The following is a 15,432-nucleotide window of genomic DNA, read 5'->3' as shown; positions in this document are numbered from 1 at the left end:
TCAGCAGCATAGGAATTACTTACGCACGAATAACGCGCTAACCATTTTATTCAAGTCCTTTTTGGAATCGATTCAGAATAATTTCTCGGTTACAACAATTGGTACTCTTGAATAAATCTTTTATCGCGTTTACTCAGTGATAAAAACCTATAAGTTCTTTTTTTCCGAGGGTCACTCCATAACTAATTTATTCAAATTTCCTGACACCATAACCTTGATTCTTATAACTTTCAATTTTTACAGTGCGCTAACACATCCTTGAGGAACACTTTGTCACTTTACACAAAATCTCCTTTTCAATAGCCTTACGTTGGACCAGCCTTGGGCTTAAGTCGTGTATTTCTGTTCAATAAATCTCTGAATCGGCTCTTTGAACATTGAGATGTGTTTGCGTAGTATGGGGTCTACCGCTGCGTCTACGATCTTAAACATCCGTTCGAGCGAGATACTCGTTGAGCCCACGGGCCACCTGTACTACGATCGGCATCATCATCTCCATACATCCTTTTCAACCCTTCGTGAATGTTTCCGACCGACTCATTCTCACAACAAAGAAACTCAATAAAAGCGCGCTGCTTTTGACGTACAAGAAGTGCAGCCACCATCTTAAAATACTGCTACTATTACGCCACGATCGGTATTGCGTTCAAATAAATTCGAATGAATTTGGGAAGAATGCTTCTATGCACTCTATTAATTGGAAGTGCCTGGGGTGTAAAGAAATTTGTGTGCATTAGGTTTGGAGTGCCCCTCGTATATTTATGATAGTCATGTCACTACTCTTCACTAATCCTAGTGTGCAGACAAATGATCACAAGAGATGTTTATTAATTTCGTCTTATAAAAAACAAATATCAATTATAGAGGAGATTTTACTTTTAATCTTTTGAACGCATTAGATAAAATGTCTGCTGAAAGTAATATTTGAATTAAATTAAATTTAATCCCTTTATTTAGAAAATTTCCTCATTCTAACTCATAGTAAGCCATGGCGTCTATTCTTTCCAGGAAAATTCACGATCGTGCCCCTATAAGTTTCTGCCCCATTCCAGAATGCGACGATTGATGGGGTCAAAGATAATATCTCTTGAAGCGACAATTGAGGTCATTATTGCGAGTAAATTCTCTCCCCTCGCGTTGTCATCAGGAAACTTTCGTGGATACTTTTTGAGGAAACATGTGCACGTTTAATGAATCGGGAACTTGAGATAAGGGTGACAAAGAATTTCGGTGGAGGTGCCTAATGACCACATTAGCAAGGGTTGGACCCAAGAAAGTGGGCAATTAATTCTGTCTCGGGGCCGACAAAAACGCAAGGAGGAGACGTTCACGTCTTCGCAGACGTGGTATCTTGACTGGTGCGTGCTTTTGATCGTCTTTCGCACGCATCTATCGGGGAGGGGGGGGGGGGGCATTCCAAATCGCAAAACACCCTAATTTGCGGATATCATTACCGCCACCCAAAATGGCTTTCCCAAACTAGAATCGTTTTCCTTTCGTAAATATATAAATGTTTGCAAGGTTTTTTGATTTTTTTCGTTCTTCTATTATAAATTGCTATGATAAAAAACATTTTTATCAGTTTTTACCCTTAAATTCTTACTGAATATTAGTTTTTATGATAGATACATACGTTTTTTATACTTTTTCAATGCATTTCATGTTCATTAATTGAATAATTTCATGTTATTTCAATGATTATGGTGCGTGCAATGAAATGAAATCTATTTCTACGATTTTTTTAATCAATTCCATTTTTTCCTAAATTTTATTTAATGGAACGAAACAACAGCCACGTGGCTTTAAATTATAATCGATGTTCTGGTTAGCGTAGTTGAGGACTTTTCTGCTGATAAAGCGCTAACATCTACATTCATGATCAGGTAAAGTTACTCACATGTTTGTTAACCAAATATCAATCAAGATTACTCTGTTATCCCTTCAGACAGTGCAATATTCTAGAGTCAGCATATTTATTTTTATCCTTGTTATATTAGCATATTCGGGGGTTTGGCGACACTGTGGTTCGTGCAGGGGCGGGTAGAGACGAATTTAATGGGAGAACGCAGAAAGAGAGAACGAGTTTGAAACTGTAGACGGGGAAATATGATGAGAGAGACGAGAAATATCGTTTGGTTGAGGAGAGATGTAGATTGTGGGCACGCAATCGGGCTTGCATGGCTGTTCGGCTCTCGTTTCCGCGAAGTTAAGCGTTCGAAAGAGGGCATTTTGCGTTTCAGACTTTTCTTTGAGTGGGGAGCGGAGGAGATGAAAAATATAACTGAGTAATGATTTGACATACTAACCAATGATTGCTTGAGATTTGGTAGAGCTTTCATCATTTACCTTCGCTCGTGCAAGTTTTTCCTTAAAATCTCAACGAAACGTAACCATCCTGCGGCATAATTTTCTCCTTGTGGGCCCTTGAATTATTTTACATCTACACCGGTTTTGTCATTGAAGGAAACATCTGTTTAAGTATTTAAATGTTTTATTGACTGTTAATGTGCACCTATATGTATTGGACTCAAGCGTACGAATGAAAAAAATATTTCCTTGTTCTTAGGACTTCCAATGTAATTTTGAGTATTAATTCATAAAATGCTGCCGCAACCCTTCAAATCTATTTTTTGAATTAGCCTTTTTCAACTATTTAGCCTATTTTTGGTGCAAACAACCATTTGTTATTCCTTAAGCACCTGGTCGGTATATACATGGTTGTTTTTCCCGAGTTCTTTCGGCCGTTGTCCACGTATTTTGAGTAGGGTAAATGGAGGATGGTTAAAAGGAGGACTTATTAGGACTTGCATGGCCACTGCACTAAAACAATTGGAATGATAATTGCTATACGCCGTAATCTGGCTCAGCTGAAGTCAGGTTGATACAAATCTGCGGCCACCGAGCATGGCCGACTTCCATGCGCTTGAAATGTGAAAGTGCTGTCAATTCGATGTGCATTTGAGGTGCCATCGTATGAAGTCACATTGATTTATCATCCAATACTCAATCTCATTCGAAGTACATAAGCTTAAAAAAAAAATCAAATCTGAATCCTTTGCATTGGAATACGTAGAATTTAAATGAAGCACAATTTCCAACCCAAGATGGAAAAACACTTTCTTAACTTTCCTCTGAAATTAAGTTCATTGCTCCATTGTCTAAAGTTCAGTGTATATGATCCAAAGCCAACTATCGAGTGCCAATCTAGAGTCAGACTTATTCCCTATAATAGCTACATAGTAACTAGTAGTATAACTTGTTTGGGTTTCATCAGTATCCTGGCTAGACGGCATTTTCACTGAAAACTGAGCGTAATTTTACCACCTTCACATTTGACATTATGAATTTCGTTGAGTAAATTGAGAAAATTTAAAGGTGTATGCCATTGCAGTCTAATTGGAGTTATTATAGCTAGAATATCACATCTAAGTTTCGAATTTATTTTTAAAAATTACGGAGTGTGCACTTAAAGGTGAACATTAACGGCCCCCTCAATTCTTTGACAAATTGCGAGAGAAGTAAAGGCAAGAAGAAAATTACTCTTAAAAAAATTGCAAAATGTTTTATTGCAGCGCAGGACGCGTAGCGCATTGTCGACCTTCCCCATCTGTCAAAACTGTACGCGTACTGATGACTAGGTCTCTTATCTGATAAAATCAGCACATAAATTTGATGGCTGGCTATTTTCTCCGCTGATGTCGACATTGGATGGAAGTGGTCATTACCTACTTATTTTTCCCAACTGGATGTTTGCATTGAAGGGAAAAGATGTGTTTTTTTTAACCTCACGAATGACAGGGAAGGAGGTACTGATGAGAAGAGATTTTTTACGGCCTTGAACGAACGAGTTCAAAATATTTTACACCAAAAGGTGATACCTATATCCTTAAAAAATAGCTAATCATCAATGCGTTCATAATAATTCCATTCAAGTGTTTCTAACTGAGTAGAATTTGATTTGAAAAAGTGCACGATAAAAATTCCTTGGGCGGATATTAGAATTATTTTTTGCTTAATATATTGGTTTATTTTTCATATAATTATTTTTTTCCAACGGGAATATCGTCAGACGTCATTAGTCATAATGCTAAGTACCGCTAGGAATCTTGCCTCATCAATCCTCTGATATTAATCATTTTCGAGTTCTCCATTTATATGCGTATATTTTCTAATGCCTAAGAGGAATATGTAAATATTATGATTTTTTACTCTGCGTTTTCGGTCAGCTATATTGTATAACGTATTGTGCATTCCCGAATGTTGCAAGCTAATGCCGTTACTTTTTTCGGAACTTAGTGCTTTTTCTATTCTCTTGTAACTTGGTTGGTTGCCGTTTTAAAGGAGGAATATCAATAAAAAAAGATTTGAGAGAAAAAGGTACGCTACAGAGGTTATCAGAAAAATTTCCTTTGAACTAAAATAAACAATAATTTCAACATTTAATAAGGCTATGGCAAGTACTTTTACTTTCATGTGAGTGTAAAAAACTTATAGTAAATAATATATTTTACACCTCTTATACACTCTCGTATATTGCTCCAAACTTAATTGCATACAAAATACATGAATACTCTGTAAACTTGCCTCTAATTTGTTCGAGTTAGAGCTGTAATGTACATTTAATTTTCAATATGCTTTCAGAGTTTCGATATGCTATAGAACACGATATTAAGGTGTTACCATTGATTATGCAAGTGACTGCTTGCCATTATGTTAGCTTTCATTTAATCAATCGTTTAACTCTTTACAAATAAGCCCTTCACTGGCGTTATCAAAACGACGTGACGGAATTTGACTATGTAATTAAATCCATTGAACTCTTATTAATGCCTTGGTTGAAAAAGTCTTCTTTTCTGTTTTATCTAAGAATTTGGGTGTTTTGCTTCATTTGAAGCCGTGTCCATTGCTTAAATTCAGCTATTCGCGCTCTTTTCCCTCAACAAAAAGTTTCCCAATCGATTTGAAGGGAACGAGAATTTGGCTGCCGCCAAGGCTAAAGCCTCCTGAATGGTTTTTCCTGGCCGAAACGGCTAAATTAGCTGTTCGCCGCGGGGTATATATGTATTTCAGACTACTCAACGTTCTCCTCCGGCAATCCCTAATCTTTGCGACAACTTTTTAATGCGTCTCCTGAAAGAAATGAGTTCGATTAGTTCAGATTTAGGCGCTTGAAAGGGAAAGGGAGAAAAAGGGCTCGTTACATCAAGGATGGAGATGGAGAGTTAAAAAAACCAAATCTCCTCTAGCTGATTGAAGGGATCTGGAGTGGTAGTGGTACTTGTAAGAGTCTGTGAATGTAATCGCTAAAAGTTTTCGCGGAGAATTTGTTGAAGATGGCTTAAGAAGAGAACTAAAAGGAATTTATCCCGCTCATTTAACACGATAATTCCTGGTAATCCTCGTCACACGTCAATCCTTGTTAAAATAAGCCTTTGGAACACATGTTTTCTATATAACGCTCTTTTTCAATGACACTGTAAATGTGTTCGGTCATGGGTGATAACATTTGAGTACTGAGAGGGATATATAGATTTCACCCGTATGGAATATTCCTTATATTTTAGCAGGCTGCTTCAGACATTATTAGTTTACATTCAGAATTTGAAAATTTAAAGTTACTTCATGCATTAGCAAATGACATGCCATGGTCATAATTTGTAAATCCTGGTAGCCTCTGTCAGCCTAGATTCTTCGTGACAAGATTCTCCCAGTGAGACCTTCGCTGAATTTACTTAGTTTTTTTACGATCATTACGCCATTTCAATCTCATATATAATTATATATATGCCTCATTATATACAGTAATTGCACCACTTTGGCGAACCTAGATAATATTTTATCGCTCTCAAATCAGAAGTCTAATCCTGGCCCGTCCACTCAGTTTTTTTAATTATGCAAATGAATTTCCGTTTCAAGTCCCTGATTGCTATCTGCTGCCACTTACCAGAGAAGGAAGATGCTATGTTATTTCGAATCGATAATTATTAACATACTAATGGTATTTATCATGCTATGCTGTCAGATGATGGCTTACTACTGGGAGTTATTAATGCATTTTTTCTATCATTCCAGTTTTTTACTTGAAGGGAAGTTTTTTAAGACTAATTAACAAAAAACATACTTGCGTTTGTCTTGACACTTTAATTGATCAACTTATATTTTATTCACAGAGTAGAAACCGTAAGATTAAAAATACTTTTCAAATTACCATTACAGCTATGTCTCGTCCTCCGCTATTTTATAGAAATATAATAGCATATATTTTGTAAATGTGTCATTTACTTTCCACGAGTAGATTATACTTTAGAAGTATTTTTTTAATCTACAATGACAAAATAAATGAGTATAAGGTTGATTTGTCATGTTTTCACATGATATGAGAAAGACATTTTGAAGTATTCCACTCAGAATAAAAAATAAAATAAAACAATACATGCATGTAGTAGTTAAATAGCATTCACGACGATGTGCTGAAGCGATCTGTTATGTAAAATAGAGACTCAAGTTTTTACTTTCTATCTTAAACTTTTCCAGAGTGCTCTCAGTGCCGTATTTATTTTGGGGTGAAGAATGGTTTTAGGAATCAAGAATAGGAAATTTGGTTTTATTTTAAGTCAATACATGTTTTCAAATGGTTTTATTAAAAATAGTCGACTGTTGAATAATCATTTAAAAATAATGAAAGTAAACTTTAATTTTGAGGTGGTCACGACTGTTGAAATACTCATTTAGCGACGATATACGCTAACTAATTTATTCTGGTATAAGAAAGAGGCTGAGGCAAAGGGTATTTTTACCGAAAATTGCCATTGGCATGAAGAGACGATTATCACCAACGTTTGATAACACAGAATATTATCGGAGGGGAAAAATGTGGTTCCATGACGGACGGCTTCGATGCAAAAAGATGGAATTATAATAAACGGAAAAAATAAAAGAAATTCCAAAAAGAAATGGAGATTCGGCAAGAATGAAAGGGTAGAAGGAAGAACAAAGGAAAATACAAGTACCGCAAGACGACAACAATGAGGAAAGAAGTCCGAAATTAAATTAGCGAGAAAACACCATTCTAGGGATGGGAAGGTTTCTGGGGGAGAAAGAAAGGGTTGAGTATGAGTGGGCGGGGTTAGGGAAGGAAGAGATGGAGAAGGAAGGACAAGAAGGATTAAGGGATCCGTGAAAAAAATGCGAGAATATGCATAAGGGAAGAGAGAAAATTACGGTGGAAAAGTTGAGACTTTTTTTTTTTTGGTTGGGCTGATTGAGGGTCAGGGGGAGAAAGAGAAGCGAAGGGCGTGGCGAAGGTTAAGGGAAGGGGTGGAGGAAACGAAGAGAATAAAAAGAGAAAGAAAGAGTCGGGGGGTTTGGGAAAATGAGAAGTTTGCTGGAACAGTGGAGTGGAAGGGGTAGAGATCATGGGAAATAATAGCGATGGGGATTATTTGGGAGGTCCAGAATGAGATACCGTGTGAAAAGAGAGGGAAGACTGCAGGAGGGAGGCATTGGGTTGTATCGGAAGATTTTCTCCCTATTGAACCTTGCTGTTGCGGTCCGTCCCAGGCTTTCCCTGCCACCCCCTCTTTGTCACGCACATCGGGGAGTTGGAACCTGCGACAGTTTCCCAAACTACACCCACCAACTGATCAGAAATTATGTGTACTGTAGTATTGATGCGAATAACTACATGATGAAATGGTGCACTATAAATAACTGCATTATTGATTTCCATGATCAATTATGGGTTATTTTAAACATATATTTACTTTGCAAACTTATTTGAAGAGCATTTATTAAGGTTGTAATGCAAATAACTGCTGATTTTGAAGGTGTTCAAGCGAAGCACCAATATCGTAAAGCCTGATACAAACGGTCATTTTTCACGGACAAGTCCAGGGATAATTTTAGCTGCAGCTCTTTGCACTTTTCAGTATTGTAGTAAATGATTGATTATGTCATCATTTTCTATATCACTCGGTCATGTGAGGCACCCTAGATGTTTGCTGTACTCGTTATCATAACGCTCAATGGCGTTTCCTCAAAATTCATCTCGTGCGTTGATTGGCTACTGCTGTGTTCAACGCATATTGTCATTGATGGAAAGCGTGGCAACAGCAAATCATGGAAATAAGGATGATGCCGAGGTTCCATTGCTGCCATCCCTAAAACTTATGACGTCCGAGAGTCATCATTTGAGCTGCCATTGCCGCCATCGTTGAACTTTTACGCAAAAAATGATTACATGATTCAGACTTAACATATAACCACATATAACCTGGATTCAAGACATTTTCTTGAAACCAAAACCTAGCTATAATGTCAATTACGCATCTTTCGCTATTAATGAGCTATTTTCAATTATTTTCAACTAAAATCAAAACGGAAAAAAGCATCGTGGGGTATCTGTCATTGTATCGCTTGATATTGGACGTAAATAAATAGATTGTCATTTTCGTAAACTCATTGAAGACATTTTATGAATATTTTAGAAGAAATTAAATGAGATCTTGATTGAAATAATCATGAGAAGTACACGATCACTCCATTTGATAAATATCACTACTTGAGGACTCATGCAAAACTTTATTGGGCTGATAATTTTTGGAAACGTCACTCCTATGTCAAAATTGAAGACTTAATTAGATAGAATTATTTTTAAAGTTTAAAAAAGAAGATAATGCAACTATCATTGTGAAATAAGGCACTGTCTCATCGATAATTTCTAAATTATTATTAGGCTACCTGGAGAGTTGGAATTTTTCATGGATTAAGCGTTCCATGTGCAGTGTAACTCATGTACAACATGCTTAGATGAATTGCTTACATATACCTGTGCGTACAAGGATGTAACATTACTCCGAGGCAATAACGTCTTCGACCATAGTTTTTCTTCACTTCTATTGATGTTCACGATGGCGTGGAAAGCGATTTGTCCATGGTTTTGACAAATTAAGAGCGTTTTGGAACACAGGTACACGATAGCACTTTTTACATTCGCTACTGTGAGAGAAAGTCTTAAAAAGGTGAGATATTGTTTCGCTTTTGGTGGTATCAGACTTTAGGAATTGGATTTTCCGAGGCAGAGGGGAAAAAAGAGACCGTAGGGAAATTGAAGCGACATTTTCTGATAAGCAACATGCGATAAGAGCAAACTTTTCCTTCTCGTGTTCGTTTGTTCAATCGTGCTTCCGCGAAAGAATCCAAGTGTATCCGTTCTCCGGAAAGGAAAAGAGGTTAAGAGATATATCCTTACACACTTCTTTGGATATACGCTCATTTCTTCGAATTCTCCCATGCGATATTCTATCCACACACAAATCATTTGCGACCGTCTGTTGTTCCTTCATTATTATTTCAACTATCGCTTCAATTATATTAAAATGACAAGAATTGAGCAAAATGTCTATGTAATTCGGAGTATTAAAGTATATTAGCGTTTTCATAGCAAAATAATGCTGCCCATAGTACTTTACATTTTTTGAATGAGTTAGGCGTGCCATGTACACTGTCGTTGGATGGACGATGGTATCAAAACTATGTACTAAACGAAAAACAGTTACTGATGCTATTAAGGTACTGATCGTCTATCACAATGATGGCGATTATTGGAGTTAATATTTTTCTCTTTCTCTCAAGAAAATGTGTGACCACTTAATTAATTTCATAATAATAAAATTTCATGAACCTATTTTTGCCCCCTTTTTATTTGAAACACAACTGAATCTTGTTTTCAATTCAGTTTAATTGTTTTTTTTTCAAAAATCATGACAGAGGTGATAAAAAACATTAGTAATTTTATAATATTTTCTTGGGGAATGGAGACCAATGAAACCAAAAAAGCATAAGCAACTTGACTCTATGAACTGAGGTGACGATCTTTTGAACTAATTATCGGCTTCGGTATTATTTTAAAGTGACTTTATTACCATGTGAAACTTATTCCTGAACTAATATTTGTTTTTAGTCCTCGTAATTTAAATGATTATTTTTTACTTATATTACTCATGATTTACATTCAAAATACAACTCATAAGTATTACTTATAAAGCGCTTTTATCAGTAATATTTATGAATTTTTATGTTTATGTGAAATTTTAATATTTATGAAAAAATACTACTAATTCATAAATGTTACTTATAAAGTTCCTTAAATGGATAGTATTTTGTTTTTGGCTCCATTACGGTTTGAATTATTATTAAGCTTGTTGCCGAAATTTTGCAAATAAAATCAGCGATTACTGGTTAGTTAATTCTTTTTCCTAAAGTTTGTAATTTCTATTGGCTTCACTCCCTGGTCTTCTTGTTTGTGTGCATGCGTATTAAAATCCTTCATTGACCTGAGGCTGAAAAGTAATGTCAATTATGATTCATATGTAGAGAAAAGTAACAAAAATACTACGTAGTTTCTATAAATTGAATTACTTTTAAAAGATGCGGAGATAAGGAGGACGTGCGTATGCGGCTATTTTCCTGAGATTGCCACTATTTAGTATTCTATTGACCACATCCCCTGAGCTATATCCTTCAAAACAACTTTCACAACTCATATTTTCATCGTGTTGTGGGTACATTTAAAATAAATATGTTTTCGTCCTGCTCGTAGAACTTGTTTTTAATTCTAGCTAGCATACTAAGAATATCAATTGAACTGAAGTTTTTTTCCGCCGTTCATTCCAAATAAAATTTATATGTGACAAGCTACGATTATTTCGAAGTTTAAAATTAATTAGCTCTACTAGAAATTCATTGCAAGGCGCTTCCGTTTCATGATTAGAAAACCGAGTAGTTCCAGGATCTTCCCTTTCATGCATGCTGTTGGTAACCGCTGAGGAGAACCACATCCTCCCGCAATTAAGATACAAACAACCGGGAAAACCACGCTCTATTCTCTCCTTACTCACTTGTCATGCGAGAAATAAAAACTTTTCGCATTTCAAGGAAGCTACAAGGAAATACTTTATTATGTTTACTGGTGTGTTCAGTGAGACACGAGAGTAGGAGATGAAATTAAAATTTATGATACTGATAATTGAAGGGAAATACTACCTTTTGATCAACTATCGCAAATGTTAATAGTAATATTTTTTTGTTATATCCGGCATTAATCTCTTATTTTTTGGGGTCTTAAGATCAAGGAAAAGGCATTAGAGTGAAATAACTGCATTCTCTTACTTATTTAAGATAGTATAGTAGCAGAACTAATGTGCGCGATTTACAAACGATTTTATTTTAAGCTCACTTGAAATCAGTTGATTTAATATAGAATTTTATATTACTAATTTAGTATTTGAACAATACCCTTTGAAACCTATAAATCGACATCTTTGTTGGTATTCTATTCTTTTTGCCACCCCTATAACCTTGACTGTGACCTTACTGGGTCTGCAGTTGAATTTTTGTAAATAAAAGTATTATTTTCGGTTTTCACGTCTCCAAAAACTTAAAACTTGGCATCTTGGCGAATGAAATTCAGACTTTTTTCTACGTCGAATTTTTTTAGCATTGACAACCCATGAGGCAAATTCAAAATTTTGTTTTGGACCAATTTGTGAGGTCAAAAGGTCAAAATTGTAAACTGCTTCTTACGCTCAACAAAACTTAGGATCTTTCCCCATAAGTATGCAAATTTTCAGGAATATTGCTTAAGGAGAAATTACTAAAAATTAGAGGTCAGAAATGACACACGACTAGTGGTACAGTCTGAATAATGGACACTTTATAGAAAAGAAGATTCAAAAATAATTGCTACAGAAAAAATTCACCTAGACCAAGAATTAAACAAAAGATCTCTGGTTTTTTACTCGATTCGTCGACTCCTACGTTGTCATTGGTCACGGATTGCAGGCATTTTTATTTTCTATTGATTCTTTTGGAAAAGTCGTCAGTGGTAAATGTGACAACTGAGCTACATTGCAGTTGCAAAATTATTTAAATTTACAAGTTAATTTAGTTCCTTAGTCAATTTTCTCATGGCTTTTCCGCGAAACATGTACATGGATAAATATTATTATCCATTGCGTAGTTTCAATTAAATATTTCGCAAATACAAGTTTTCGGTGAAACACCTGCTTTGAATGTATCTAGTTTGACAATTTTTTCGAGTTTCCCTGATGAATGTCTGTCCAAGCAATGCAAAGCTTATTTTTTTGTTTATTATTGACATAAAATTGTTAATTTAGAGTTAAATATCACGTTTTGTAAGTTTTATATTTTTAAAGCGTTATTTTTAACAATACAGAAATTTAGGATGTTGAAAAGTTCGACATGAGAGCATACAGATGTTGGAAATGGCATAAATAATCCTTTCAAGATATTTATTTTGAACTTTTCTGATCTGAAAAAAGGCATCTAAATGATAAAGAATAGACGTATCACAATTTTTATTACTAAAACACACTTATACATGCTTAAATAGAAAGCTTGCTTAATTTCACCTGCCGCGTTCGGGCAAGATTTGTAGACTTTCTTTCTCCTGCTAATGCGAAGCAGAGGCATTAGCCTCTTAGCAAGAGTATACTCAATTCCCTCACCCCATCACGGATAAGCCTACGTGAAAGCTTTCTTAGTGGTCAACACCGAGGTTGCACATGCGGGAGAATTGGAGCTCCATGTCCTGCCAACCGCTACCCCCAACGATACTCGTGCACCATCTGTTTGCCTATACCCCACGATCCCCTCAGCAGTGCACAGGCAAAGCAAACTTCGTCCATTGTCACACTCCTGTCGCTTAAGGGGTTGGACCTCAAAAGTCGGCGCGGACACACTCGAACATGTAGCATACATGGCTTACCGCAGAGTTCATTCGTGATCATCTGCACTGACATTCGGTCCTTTTGTGCATCGTATTCTCTAACTTTTGGCTGTCTTCTATTTCTACTCGCTGAATTTACAAGAAAACATGTTATCTATTTTTAATGTTCTACAGCGAAATCTAGGATCAAGATCAAGCAAATAACAATTTTTTTAAATAATTCTTAATAATAATATCACTCCATATGAAGTCCTTTTGTGACTATGAAATGATGTACTTTATATAAATTTTTGGTCAACACTGTATTTACGCTCAAATTTTATACCGTATCCTCTTTCTATGAACAGATAGGAAATGCCATGTGACCGCTATATTTTCCAATTTTCAAATGCTATGTTTAATACATGTTTCTATTATGAAGAGCCTAGTATAATTTTCTCCCTTCTCTATTTCACCTTCCATCGCACAGCAAGTATATGACCTTGCCTTGACCTGCTCTGAAACTCCAGAAATAAAGAACCATTTTACGGAATATTTCATTCATTATGTATACATTTCTTAAATTTTGCGATATTTTTGAAGTCCATTTTAGTGGTGTTGAAGCGACGTGAAAGCAGAATGTTTACAGCCACACGATTTGTCTGAAGCAAACTACATCTCAATTATTATCAACTGGGGAGACTCAAATGGTGAAATTATTAACAAATTGCTAAAGATTAATTGATAAAAAAATTTTAAAAATAGTTCAAAATGCGAAATATAGGCAATACTGCAAGGAAGACTGTGGAAATAGAATAAAAATTGAGGGAAAAATTAAGAATCAACATCTCGATGTAGTCAGGAGGATAACACTTAAAAGATTTAAGATGAAATTGTAATGAAGTGGCAGTTCGTGACTTCTCACCTACGTCTTAAGATATTGCTATTATCAAAGGTCATGTGTTGCATGAGGAGAAAAGTATTAATCCAAACTCAACTAAACAAATTAATGAAACAAATCTTTGAATATTTTTTAACTATACTTTTTCAGTTGGCTTGGGCTTCGTCGAAAGCGCGATAGGTAGGCTACAAATAGGAAGAAGGAATTCCGAATAGCGAGTCTTGAGTAGCGCTATCCATAAATGTTATTGTGGGACCCTATGTACTTTGACGAGTGATGGCTACTGTGCAGCCAAGGAAACTCAAATATTTTCCATTTTTCACCCTTTTACGTTAGCCATATGTGGGGTGTAATCAATTTTCCACGTTCTTGCTGTAAAGTTCATGAAAGAGTAGGCGTCTGATAACCTATACCTATTTCCCTTAGATTTTTTTCTAGCTACGCTTGTAAACTCGATAGCAATTCAGTCACAATGCATTGAACTCTCTTTATCTCAATAACCAAACTCGATACGGCTGATATTTTCTTCCTGCTCCTTACGATATACAAACAGCCGAGAGGAGACGAAGTTGAGGTACTTTAAAGTGTGAAGTTGTTTCGATGCATCAAATTAAATTTTGTTTTAAGTAGGCATTACACGTAATCTTATCTTTAAGTTCTTTTTTAGCGTCTATTTGACGCTACTTTCAGAGGAATAATAGCTTAAATTTTGAGTCGAAATTTCGTTATTAAATAGAATACTATGTGAAGGAAATTTTTTCTGCATAAGTTCTTAATCTAAAAACATGTGTGATTAAAACTATCAATTTAAGCGCATGTACTAATAGTCTTTTTTCTCTTTGTATATGAGTGGAATGAGGTTATAAAGATTATAACCTAAAGAAATAGGCAAAACATTTTTGTGTCTGACCTAGAGGGGCCATATTTTAAGCTCCTTGATGAGACGTTCTGTTCATTTTGTGCTGTAAATCCCTTATCTATGTCATTATTCCGTTCTCCTTTCCTGGCTGAAGTTATTCACACGTTGCTGGGCGAGACCATTGAGGAAGGAAATAATTTCGGACTTCTAAGAACCTTCAAGGTGACTGCCGCAGTCCACACCAGGCGTTAAAGATGGAAAAACGAAGAAAAAAAATATTACATGAAAAGAAAAAACGAAACTCAGACGGCTCCACATATTTCATGGCGACACATTTTGTGGGTAATTTCGTGTCGCTAGGCAAAGTAGCTCATCATCTCTCTCCTCTGTTGTCTCTGAGACTGTGGCGTAATTGAATCCGCGCTTAGATTCTGCTCGGAATTTTTTCTTCTCTTCCCATTTCGTCAGCATTTTCATATTCCGGCGAAAGACGTTTCTTGCCACATTATTCGCTGAATATATAATTATTACCTTAAGAGGTCTGCTTATCAGGAGGAACACACACGTGATCTTCATCATGCATCGCGCATTATTATGTTTACGTGATACAAATGCATAGAAAACAATACTTCAATCATTTTCTCCCTTGACTTTAAAGGGGTGGGTCGTAGCATAGGACTCATTTTATTTCTTCCAGATACTAGGTACATATTCCGTTCACTTTTTCTTTCTCACTTCTCGCAATATATTTATCCGTGTGTACAAAATATGAAAATATCAATATTCGTCATACTCTGAGCGATCTAACGGGATCTTATTACATATACTTCGATGAATATTAATATCTTACAATGAATAAGAATCAATGCATTATTTATCGTAAGAAACCAATTCTCTTTCTTGTCTCTGTTCTCTGACCTGTCACATTTGCAAAATAAATTATTT

The 15,432-nt window shown here is 35.7% G+C and overlaps 1 protein-coding gene across 1 annotated transcript in view; it reads right to left on the bottom strand.

The window, feature by feature from the left end:
• LOC124154986 (T-cell leukemia homeobox protein 3) overlaps positions 1-15,432 on the bottom strand; it is a 78,019-nt gene that overhangs the window by 19,323 nt on the left and 43,264 nt on the right. The gene's annotated exons all lie outside the window — the stretch shown is intronic.

The sequence above is a fragment of the Ischnura elegans genome, chromosome 3, assembly GCF_921293095.1.
Source record: "Ischnura elegans chromosome 3, ioIscEleg1.1, whole genome shotgun sequence".
NCBI classification, from domain to species: Eukaryota; Metazoa; Arthropoda; class Insecta; order Odonata; family Coenagrionidae; genus Ischnura; species Ischnura elegans.
This window is presented reverse-complemented; position numbering and strand designations above follow the sequence as displayed.